The following is a 10,000-nucleotide window of genomic DNA, read 5'->3' on the forward strand; positions in this document are numbered from 1 at the left end:
CAGTACTTTGATCTGTATTGACGATATTCTATTATTTTCTAAGAGTCTTGCAGATCATCATCACCCGCTTGAACATTTCCACCAGTTGGCATCACAGTACGGGATAATGCTGTCAAAAAAAGAAAAGCATGATTGGACAGCACGAAATTGATTTTCTGGCAATGAAAATATCCCATGGAACCATCTGCGCAGGTCCTCATCTTGCTGAAAAATTATCACAATTTCCTGATGATAATCTCTCTGTCAAAGAAATACAGCAATTTCTCGGCATCATTAATTACATCAGAGACTTTATCCCGCATGCAAGTCAGTTCACCAGCGCCTCGCCACAACTTTTGAAAAAGAACCACCCCCATGGGGCCCTGACCAGACACAGGCTGTCAAAAATCTCAAGAAAGCTGCAAAGGATCCACCGCCTCTGACTCTTCCATCTACAGGAAATCTTATCCTCTAGTCGGACGCTGGTGACCATTATTGGGGTGCCTAACTGCTTGAAGAAAAGGACAACAAAAGATCCTATTGTGGACACGCTAGTGGAGAATTCAAAGAATCCCAAAAGCATTATCATACCGTCTTCAAAGAAATCATTGGAGTAAAAGATGGAATTCAGAAATTTGACTTTTATGTCAGATCAAAGCATTTTATGACTCGTCTTTCCCAAAGATGCTTGAATTCCGGAATAAGATTCTTCCTGATCCACAGATTCTCAGACTGAAGATTGGTTTTCCAGATATGACTTCCCTGTGAAGCATATAAAAGGCGATCACAATGTGTGCTTTTGGAATAGGGAATTTATCATCCCTAATGAATACATTCAATGGCTTGTAATCGATAACCAATCTCTTCTTTCCTCTAATCCAGCGTCCTCTTTAGATCAAGAGATTACTGATCTCACCAATATGTTGATTGATGGCATCTCCTACTGATCCTGGATCATCCAGAGCACAAGAATTTGATGAAGAAACTGACACCACAGTTCCCATTGTCGAAGAACCTACCGAGGCTACTTCAGCTACTCATCATTCGATTCCTCATCATTCAACCAATGGTTCCTGGTTCTCTTTTGATGGATGACCTCCAATTATTAAATGGAGAGATCGAGTTGGTGAATTTGGTGCATGGATTGACCTTCAATTTTCTTTCCAAGCCTGGGAATACTTTAGAAACAGTTCTCATTGAATTCGCATCCAGATTTACTGGAACTTTAAGAGACTGGTTTCAAAGTCTTGGTGAATATGGACAGGTAACATTCATTAAATCCCACACTCCCTCCTATGCTTTGGGAATGGTTTTTCGAGAATTTATTGGAGATCCAGAGATACTCATGCTACATGTCACAAAACAAGAACAATGAAACAAAACATAAGATAAAAGATAGTAAACCTGATTTTAGAGCCAAAGCTCTGATACCAAATGATGCGAACCTCAAACGACACGCGTTGAGACCCAGCAAACAATGTTGGAATGCTTGCCCAAGAAAGCTAAAATTCATATTTTTGGATAGATATGAATGGTAGACCTCGACCCGTTGTTTACGACAAACAAGAACTTTGGTATATACGACCTCAACCCGTTGTTTGGTGCGAAACACGAACCTTGGTATAAGGAAGACGCCACAAACGGTGGTGGAAAGCCGTTTGATAAGTCATTGGTGAACGCCACGGGAAATCCCGATAAGTTCGAAAAGTTCTTCAAAAGAACCAAGAAGAAAGAAAGCCTCAAAGCCTCACATTTTATTCCCCTTTTTTTTCTTCTTACAATGGTGAGATATATATATAGCTAATATGGGAGACATGGACATTAAACACTTAACAATTCCCACACAAACATGGGAGACCACATTAATACTTAGCAATTCCCATACAAACATGGGAGACAAGGACATTAAATATACCAACTTACTAGACACATTAATGACTCTCACAACTTACTAAAAACCCATGCAAGCTAAGTTGCCTTGCAATACACCATTAAGTCAAATCTCATATTAGAATTAGCACACAATTATTAATAAGGAGATTAGAGCCATTAAGCAAGATTAGCTCCATCACAAACTTGAATTCAGTTTAGTAAGTCTTCATCTTCCTTTGGGCCATGCTTGGAGTGCCCCATTTTTGAATAAGCCCAAATATCTTGAATCAGCCCGTGAAGTATTTCTTTGATGTTCTGGGATCTTGCTCTAATGATAGGCCCAACTAAAACATGTAATGGATCCTTCCATGGTGCTCATTGATTCTCATCATTCCCCCACTCTTCAAAAGGATTCGACCTCGAATCCATTCCATGTAATATTAAACCAGTAAGACAAGAAAATATTGTAGAAACAACGAATCAAAGGAGTAGGGAGAAAAAAAAAAAAAAATCTTTTTGCTTTCTTTTCTTTTTCACTGTCTCCTTCTTCTTCGTTTTTTTTTCTTTTCTGACGTATCTTTTTTTTTTTTTTTTCCAACTTGCTACACGTAATGAAACAAAACATAAGGTAAAAGATAGTGAACCTGATTTTAGAGCCTAAGCTCTGATACCAAATGATGCGAACCTCAAACGACACGCGTTGAGACCCCCAGCAAACAATGTTGGAATGCTTGCCTAAGAAAGCTAAAATTCAGATTTTTGGTAGACCTTAACCCGTTGTTTACGACAAACAAGAACTTTGGTATATACGACCTCAACCCGTTGTTTGGTGCGAAACACGAACCTTGGTATAAGGAAGACGCCACAAACGGTGGTGGAAAGTCGTTTGATAAGTCAATAGTGAACGCCACGGGAAATCCCGATAAGTTCGAAAAGTTCTTCAAAAGAACCAAGAAGAAAGAAACCCTCAAAGCCTCACATTTTTATTCCCCTTTTTTTCTTCTTACAATGGTGAGATATATGTAGCTAATATGGGAGACATGGACATTAAACACTTAACGATTCCCACACAAACATGGGAGACCACATTAATACTTAGCAATTCCCATACAAACATGGGAGACAAGGACATTAAATATACCAACTTACTAGACACATTAATGACTCTCACAACTTACTAAAAACCCATGCAAGCTAAGTTGCCTTGCAATACACCATTAAGTCAAATCCCATATTAGAATTAGCACACAATTATTAATAAGGAGATTAGAGCCATTAAGCAAGATTAGCTCCATCACAAACTTGAATTCAGTTTAGTAAGTCTTCATCTTTCTTTGGGCCATGCTTGGAGTGCCCCATTTTTGAATAAGCCCAAATATCTTGAATCAGCCCGTGAAGTATTTCTTTGATGTTCTGGGATCTTGCTCTAATGATAGGCCCAACTAAAACATGTAATGGATCCTTCCATGGTGCTCATTGATTCTCATCACAATGGCTTGTAATCGATAACCAATCTCTTCTTTCCTCTAATTCGGCGTCCTCTTTAGATCAAGAGATTACTGATCTCACCAATATGTTGATTGATGGCATCTCCTACTGATCCTGGATCATCCAGAGCACAAGAATTTGATGAAGAAACTGACACCACAGTTCCCATTGTCGAAGAACCTACCGAGGCTACTTCAGCTACTCATCATTCGGTTCCTCATCATTCAACCAATGGTTCCTGGTTCTCTTTTGATGGATTACCTCCAATTATTAAATTGAGAGATCGAGTTGGTGAATTTGGTGCATGGATTGACCTTCAGCTTTCTTTCCAAGCCTGGGAATACTTTAGAAACAGTTCTCATTGAATTCGCATCCATATTTATTGGAACTTTAAGAGACTAGTTTCAAAGTCTTGGTGAATATGGACAGGTAACATTCATTAAATCCCACACTCCCTCCTATGCTTTGGGAATGGTTTTTCGAGAATTTATTGGAGATCCAGAGATACTCATGCTAATGAATATTTTGAAACGAGATGCTGCTCCTTGAAAAGAAAAGATCTTGATTTTCACTATCAAAGAATGTCCAGGCGATATTATCTTCTTGGTGGATTTAATGATGATAATCTCAGACGAGTTTATATTATTAATTCTTTACCAGAAGACATCCAGCCAGATTTACAGAGAAAGATTGCATCTCTCTCACGACCACTCAGGGATATCTCAATAGGGGAAATTCATCAGCTGGCACTCTCTACTCTTGAAAAACTATGCGATACCCACCAGTTGTTCTGAAAAATGTTGCAACAGAATCATAAGTTTTACAAAGCAATGCAAGAAGCCTTATTTGCGGATCGAGTGCAAAGAAAAGGATTACATCTGTAGTCCTAAAAAGAAGAAACACTTCAAAGACTATGGTTCTGACAAGCGCTCCAGAAAATATCCCAGAAGAAGAAAGAAGTTCAAATTCTTCAAGAAGAAGTTTCGACGAGGACATGAAGAAAGGCCACAATGCAAAACAAATGCCCTATGAACAGGACAAAATCTGCAAAGCTTGCCCACACAGTTACAGAATGAAGAAGTCGATGCAGATGCTGGATCTGTTCTTTCAGAACAAGAAGAGACTATTCTCGTCCTTACTGATTCAGAAGATGACTATCAGTCAGATGAAACATTCCAGGTCCAACTTCTGAAGATTCTCAGATAAGTCCTCATGTTCAAATCCAGCTCCTCCTTGAAAAATACGGTAAACCCATACCTGTTGTTGCATAAATTGATACGGGATCCCATATGACCATGGTTAATCCAAAAGTTCTTCCATCAGATTGTTGGTCTTCCCATACTCAATTCTTCAGAGCTGCAAACGATCAAATTTTTACTACTACTTTGATTTCCAAAAAGAAAATTGGAACTAAACTCCTTCCTAATTGCATTATTTGGACCCGTGTCATTGGCAGTCCACCTCCTCAAAAAGATGTTTTATTAGGATGGGATGTTTATTGTCTTTCAAAATCCCCGAGGATTCTTCCCACTGGAATTAAAGTACAAAAGAGAATTCAAGCCCTTTACTCAGACGAACAAAATCTATTCCCTTCCCTATTCTCCTCCAGATTTCCAGCCCATTCAAGATAAACTCCTCAAGTTGCGTGCAGAAAGTCATGACCAGTCATCTATGATCATCCACTCTGGAAAAACTAAAGCCTCCCATCCTGGAATGCCTCCGTCAGACCTTAAGCTTGCCAGAGAAGAATGTTATTCCTTATTAAAGCAAGGTCTAATTGAAAAAAGATCAGGAATGATTAGAGGAAAGAAAAGATTGGTTATCGATACAAGCCATTGAATGTATTCATTAGGGATGAGAAATTGCCTATTCCAAAAGTCAGGACACAATTCATCCATCTTGCTGAGGCAAAAATATTCTCCAAATTTGATCTGAAAGGAGGAGCCTGTTGGCAACTTGGTATTCATCCAAATGACAGGTTCAAGACAGCTTTCTGTATTCCAGATGAACAATTCCAATGGACTGTTTTACCATTCGGATTAAAGATGGCACCATCCCTATTTCAAAAGGCGATGACTAGGATTTTCAATCTGATACTGCACAGTACTTTGATCTGTATTGACGATATTCTATTATTTTCTAAGAGTCTTGCAGATCATCATCACCCGCTTGAACATTTCCACCAGTTGGCATCACAGTACGGGATAATGCTATCAAAAAAAGAAAAGCATGATTGCACAGCACGAAATTGATTTTCTGGGAATGAAAATATCCCATGGAAACCATCTGCGCAGGTCCTCATCTTGTTGAAAAATTATCACAATTTCCTGATGATAATCTCTCTGTCAAAGAAATACAACAATTTCTCGGCATCATTAATTACATCATTAATTGAGGAGTTTATCTTGAATGGGCTGGAAATCTGGAGGAGAATAGGAAAGAGAATAGATTTTGTTCGTCTGAGTAAAGGGCTTGAATTCTCTTTTGTACTTTAATTCCAGTGGGAAGAATCCTCGGAGATTTTGAAAGACAATAAACATCCCATCCTAATAAAACATCTTTTTGAGGAGGTGGACTGCCAACGACACGAGTCCAAATAATGCAATTAGGAAGGAGTTTAGTCCCAATTTTCTTTTTGGAAATCAAAGTAATAGTAAAAATTTGATCGTTTGCAGCTCTGAAGAATTGAGTATGGGAAGACCAACAATCTGATGGAAGAACTTTTTGATTAACCATGGTCTTATGGGATCCCGTATCAATGTATGCAACAACAGGTATGGGTTTACCGTATTTTTCAAGGAGGAGCTGGATTTGAACATGAGGGCTTATCTGAGAATCTTCGGAAGAGAGAATAGGTTGGACCTGGAATGTTTCGTCGGAATGATAGTCATCCTCTAAATCAGCAAGGACGAGAATAGTCCCTTCAGTCATCTCTTCTTGTTCTGAAAGAACAGATTCAGAATCTGCATCGAGTTCTTCATTCTGTAACTGTTGGGCAAGCTTTGCAGATTTTGTCCTGTTCATAGGGCAATTGTTTTGCATTGTGGCCTTTCTTCATGTCCTCGTCGAAACTTCTTCTTGAAGAATCTGAACTTCTCTCTTCTTCTGGGATCTTTTCTGGAGCGCTTGTCAGAACCATAGTCTTTGAAGTGTTTCTTCTTTTTAGGACTACAGATTCAATCCTTTTCTTTGTACTCGATCCGCAAATAAGGCTTCTTGCATTGCTTTGTAAACTTATGATTCTGTTGCAACATTTTTCAGAACAACTGGTGGGTATCGCACAATTTTTCAAGAGCAGAGAGTGCCAGCTGATGAATTTCCCCTATTGAGATATCCCTGAGTGGTCGTGAGAGAGATGCAATCTTTCTCTGTAAATCTGGCTGGATGTCTTCTGGTAAAGAATTAATAATATAAACTCGTCTGAGATTATCATCATTAAATCCACCAAGAAGACAATATCGCCTGGACATTCTTTGATAGTGAAAATCAAGATCTTTTCTTTTCAAGGAGCAGCATCTCGCTTCAAAATACTCTTGTCTAACTTCATTAGCATGAGTATCTGGATCTCCAATAAATTATCGAAAAACCATTCCCAAAGCATAGGAGGGAGTGTGGGATTTAAGTAATGTTACCTGTCCATATTCACCAAGACTTTGAAACCAGTCTCTTAAAGTTCGAGTAAATCTGGATGTGAATTCAATGAGAAATGTTTCTAAAGTATTCCCAGGCTTGGAAAGAAAGCTGAAGGTCAATCCATGCACCAAATTCACCAGCTCGATCTCTCCATTTAATAATTGGAGGTAATCCATCAAAAGAGAACCAGGAACCATTGGTTGAATGATGAGGAACCGAATGATGAGTAGCTGAAGTAGCCTAAGTAGGTTCTTCGACAATGGGAACTGTGGTGTCAGTTTCTTCATCAAATTCTTGTGTTCTGGATGATCCAGGATCAGTAGGAGATGCCATCAATCAACATATTGGTGAGATCAGTAATCTATTGATCTAAAGAGGACGCCGGATTAGAGGAAAGAAGAGATTGGTTATCGATTACAAGCCATTGAATGTATTCATTAGGGATGATAAATTCCGTATTCCAAAAGCACACATTGTGATCGCCTTTTATATGCTTCACAGGGAAGTCATATCTGGAAAACCAATCTTTCAGTCTGAGAATCTGTGGATCAGGAAGAATCTTATTCCGGAATTCAAGCATCTTTGTCTATTTCAATCATAAAATGCTTTGAATAGTCATATCTTTGAATAGTCAAGCAGCTTTCTTGAGATTTTTGACAGCCTGTGTCTGGTCAGGGCCCCATGGGGGTGGTTCTTTTGGGATTCTTTGAATGCGTGTCCACAATAGGATCTTTTGTTGTCCTTTTCTTCAAGCAGTTAGGCACCCCAATAATGGTCACCAGCGTCCGACTAAAGGATAAGATTTCCTGTAGATGGAAGAGTCAGAGGCGGTGGATCCTTTGCAGCTTTCTTGAGATTTTTGACAGCCTGTGTCTGGTCAGGGCCCCATGGGGGTGGTTCTTTTTCAAAAGTTGTGACGAGGCGCCGGTGAACTGACTTGCATGCGGGATAAAGTCTCTGATGTAATTAATGATGCCGAGAAATTGCTGTATTTCTTTGACAGAGAGATTATCCTCAGGAAATTGTGATAATTTTTCAGCAAGATGAGGACCTGCGCAGATGGTTCCATGGGATATTTTCATTCCCAGAAAATCAATTTCGTGCTGTCCAATCATTCTTTTCTTTTTTTGACAGCATTATCCCGTACTGTGATGCCAACTGGTGGAAATGTTTAAGCGGGTGATGATGATCTGCAAGACTCTTAGAAAATAATAGAATATCGTCAATACAGATCAAAGTACTGTGCAGGATAGGATTGAAAATCCTAGTCATCGCCTTTTGAAATAGTGATAGTGCCATCTTTAATCCGAAGGGTAAAACAATCCATTGCAATTGTTCATTTGGAATACAGAAAGCTGTCTTGAACCTGTCATTTGGATGAATACCAAGTTGCCAAAAGGCTCCTTTCAGATCAAATTTGGAGAATATTTTTGCCTCAGCAAGATGGATGAATTGTGTCCTGACTTTTGGAATAGGCAATTTATCATCCCTAATGAAATACATTCAATGGCTTGTATCGATAACCAATCTTTTCTTTCCTCTAATCATTCCTGATCTTTTTTCAACATAAAATGCTCGACATGCCCAAGAGGAAGTGGTTGGTTCAATTAGACCTTGCTTTAATAAGGAATAACATTCTTCTTTGGCAAGCTTAAGGTCTGACGGAGGCATTCCAGGATGGGAGGCTTTAGTTTTTCCAGAGTGGATGATCATGGATGAACTGGTCATGACTTTCTGCACGCAGCTTGAGGAGTTTATCTTGAATGGGCTGGAAATCTGGAGGAGAATAGGGAAGAGAATAGATTTTGTTCGTCTGAGTAAAGGGCTTGAATTCTCTATTGTACTTTAATTCCAGTGGGAAGAATCCTCGGGGATTTTGAAAGACAATAAACATCCCATCCTAATAAAACATCTTTTTGAGGAGGTGGACTGCCAATGACACGAGTCCAAATAATGCAATTAGGAAGGAGTTTAGTCCCAATTTTCTTTTTGGAAATCAAAGTAGTAGTAAAAATTTGATCGTTTGTAGCTCTGAAGAATTGAGTATGGGAAGACCAACAATCTGATGGAAGAACTTTTTGATTAACCATGGTCTTATGGGATCCCGTATCAATGTATGCAACAACAGGTATGGGTTTACTGTATTTTTCAAGGAGGAGCTGGATTTGAACATGAGGGCTTATCTGAGAATCTTCGGAAGAGCTGGAATGTTTCGTCGGAATGATAGTCATCCTCTGAATCAACAAGGACGAGAATAGTCCCTTCAGTCATCTCTTCTTGTTCTGAAAGAACAAATTCAGCATCTGCATCGAGTTCTTCATTCTGTAACTGTTGGGCAAGCTTTGCAGATTTTGTTCTGTTCATAGGGCATTGTTTTGCATTGTGGCCTTTCTTCATGTCCTCGTCGAAACTTCTTCTTGAAGAATCTGAACTTCTTTCTTCTTCTGGGATCTTTTCTGGAGCGCTTGTCAGAACCATAGTCTTTGAAGTGTTTCTTCTTTTTAGGACTACAAATGCAATCCTTTTCTTTGCACTCGATCCGCAAATAAGGCTTCTTGCATTGCTTTGTAAACTTATGATTCTGTTGCAACATTTTTCAGAACAACTGGTGGGTATCGCATAATTTTTCAAGAGCAGAGAGTGCCAGCTGATGAATTTCCCCTATTGAGATATCCCTGAGTGGTCGTGAGAGAGATGCAATCTTTCTCTGTAAATCTGGCTGGATGTCTTCTGGTAAAGAATTAATAATATAAACTCGTCTGAGATTATCATCATTAAATCCACCAAAAAGATAATATCGCCTGGACATTCTTTGATAGTGAAAATCAAGATCTTTTCTTTTCAAGGAGCAGCATCTCGCTTCAAAATACTCTTGTCTAACTTCATTAGCATGAGTATCTGGATCTCCAATAAATTATCGAAAAACCATTCCCAAAGCATAGGAGGGAGTGTGGGATTTAAGGAATGTTACCTGTCCATATTCACCAAGACTTTGAAACCAGTCTCTTAAAGTTCCAGTAAATCTGGA

Source organism: Malania oleifera, chromosome 13, assembly GCF_029873635.1.
Source record: "Malania oleifera isolate guangnan ecotype guangnan chromosome 13, ASM2987363v1, whole genome shotgun sequence".
NCBI lineage: Eukaryota > Viridiplantae > Streptophyta > Magnoliopsida > Santalales > Ximeniaceae > Malania > Malania oleifera.